Source organism: Musa acuminata, unplaced genomic scaffold (assembly GCF_036884655.1).
Source record: "Musa acuminata AAA Group cultivar baxijiao unplaced genomic scaffold, Cavendish_Baxijiao_AAA HiC_scaffold_643, whole genome shotgun sequence".
Lineage (NCBI taxonomy): Eukaryota > Viridiplantae > Streptophyta > Magnoliopsida > Zingiberales > Musaceae > Musa > Musa acuminata.
In genome coordinates, this window is record NW_027020881.1 from 1 (window position 1) to 2,500 (window position 2,500).

A 2,500-nucleotide genomic window follows, 5' to 3' on the forward strand; every position below is an offset into this window, starting at 1 on the left:
AAACGTCAGCCATCTCAGCACCCTGGAACCCCCCGGGTGGCACAGGGCTGGATGGGGCTTTCGTATAGCAGGGACGGTGCTGCCTCTCGCCGCTCGCTGTCCGCCGCTCGCCGCTCGCTCGTGCAGCCAAAAATGGCCAGTTTTGGCCCGTTTTTGGGCCGTTTTGGCCAGTTTTTGGCCTGTTCTTGCATTGCGCGGTGACCGTCGAGAGCGGAGCAAAACGTCAGCCATCTCAGCACCCTGGAACCCCCCGGGTGGCACAGGGCTGGATGGGGCTTTCGTATAGCAGGGACGGTGCTGCCTCTCGCTTCGCTCGCTGTCCGCCGCTCGCCGCTCGCTCGTGCAGCCAAAAATGGCCAGTTTTGGCCCGTTTTTGGGCCGTTTTGGCCAGTTTTTGGCCTGTTCTTGCATTGCGCGGTGACCGTCGAGAGCGGAGCAAAACGTCAGCCATCTCAGCACCCTGGAACCCCCCGGGTGGCACAGGGCTGGATGGGGCTTTCGTATAGCAGGGACGGTGCTGCCTCTCGCTTCGCTCGCTGTCCGCCGCTCGCCGCTCGCTCGTGCAGCCAAAAATGGCCAGTTTTGGCCCGTTTTTGGGCCGTTTTGGCCAGTTTTTGGCCTGTTCTTGCATTGCGCGGTGACCGTCGAGAGCGGAGCAAAACGTCAGCCATCTCAGCACCCTGGAACCCCCCGGGTGGCACAGGGCTGGATGGGGCTTTCGTATAGCAGGGACGGTGCTGCCTCTCGCTTCGCTCGCTGTCCGCCGCTCGCCGCTCGCTCGCGCAGCCAAAAATGGCCAGTTTTGGCCCGTTTTTGGGCCGTTTTGGCCAGTTTTTTTGGCCTGTTCTTGCATTGCGCGGTGACCGTCGAGAGCGGAGCAAAACGTCAGCCATCTCAGCACCCTGGAACCCCCCGGGTGGCACAGGGCTGGATGGGGCTTTCGTATAGCAGGGACGGTGCTGCCTCTCGCTTCGCTCGCTGTCCGCCGCTCGCCGCTCGCTCGTGCAGCCAAAAATGGCCAGTTTTGGCCCGTTTTTGGGCCGTTTTGGCCAGTTTTTGGCCTGTTCTTGCATTGCGCGGTGACCGTCGAGAGCGGAGCAAAACGTCAGCCATCTCAGCACCCTGGAACCCCCCGGGTGGCACAGGGCTGGATGGGGCTTTCGTATAGCAGGGACGGTGCTGCCTCTCGCTTCGCTCGCTGTCCGCCGCTCGCCGCTCGCTCGTGCAGCCAAAAATGGCCAGTTTTGGCCCGTTTTTGGGCCGTTTTGGCCAGTTTTTGGCCTGTTCTTGCATTGCGCGGTGACCGTCGAGAGCGGAGCAAAACGTCAGCCATCTCAGCACCCTGGAACCCCCCGGGTGGCACAGGGCTGGATGGGGCTTTCGTATAGCAGGGACGGTGCTGCCTCTCGCTTCGCTCGCTGTCCGCCGCTCGCCGCTCGCTCGTGCAGCCAAAAATGGCCAGTTTTGGCCCGTTTTTGGGCCGTTTTGGCCAGTTTTTGGCCTGTTCTTGCATTGCGCGGTGACCGTCGAGAGCGGAGCAAAACGTCAGCCATCTCAGCACCCTGGAACCCCCCGGGTGGCACAGGGCTGGATGGGGCTTTCGTATAGCAGGGACGGTGCTGCCTCTCGCTTCGCTCGCTGTCCGCCGCTCGCCGCTCGCTCGCGCAGCCAAAAATGGCCAGTTTTGGCCCGTTTTTGGGCCGTTTTGGCCAGTTTTTGGCCTGTTCTTGCATTGCGCGGTGACCGTCGAGAGCGGAGCAAAACGTCAGCCATCTCAGCACCCTGGAACCCCCCGGGTGGCACAGGGCTGGATGGGGCTTTCGTATAGCAGGGACGGTGCTGCCTCTCGCTTCGCTCGCTGTCCGCCGCTCGCCGCTCGCTCGTGCAGCCAAAAATGGCCAGTTTTGGCCCGTTTTTGGGCCGTTTTGGCCAGTTTTTGGCCTGTTCTTGCATTGCGCGGTGACCGTCGAGAGCGGAGCAAAACGTCAGCCATCTCAGCACCCTGGAACCCCCCGGGTGGCACAGGGCTGGATGGGGCTTTCGTATAGCAGGGACGGTGCTGCCTCTCGCTTCGCTCGCTGTCCGCCGCTCGCCGCTCGCTCGTGCAGCCAAAAATGGCCAGTTTTGGCCCGTTTTTGGGCCGTTTTGGCCAGTTTTTGGCCTGTTCTTGCATTGCGCGGTGACCGTCGAGAGCGGAGCAAAACGTCAGCCATCTCAGCACCCTGGAACCCCCCGGGTGGCACAGGGCTGGATGGGGCTTTCGTATAGCAGGGACGGTGCTGCCTCTCGCTTCGCTCGCTGTCCGCCGCTCGCCGCTCGCTCGTGCAGCCAAAAATGGCCAGTTTTGGCCCGTTTTTGGGCCGTTTTGGCCAGTTTTTGGCCTGTTCTTGCATTGCGCGGTGACCGTCGAGAGCGGAGCAAAACGTCAGCCATCTCAGCACCCTGGAACCCCCCGGGTGGCACAGGGCTGGATGGGGCTTTCGTATAGCAGGGACGGTGC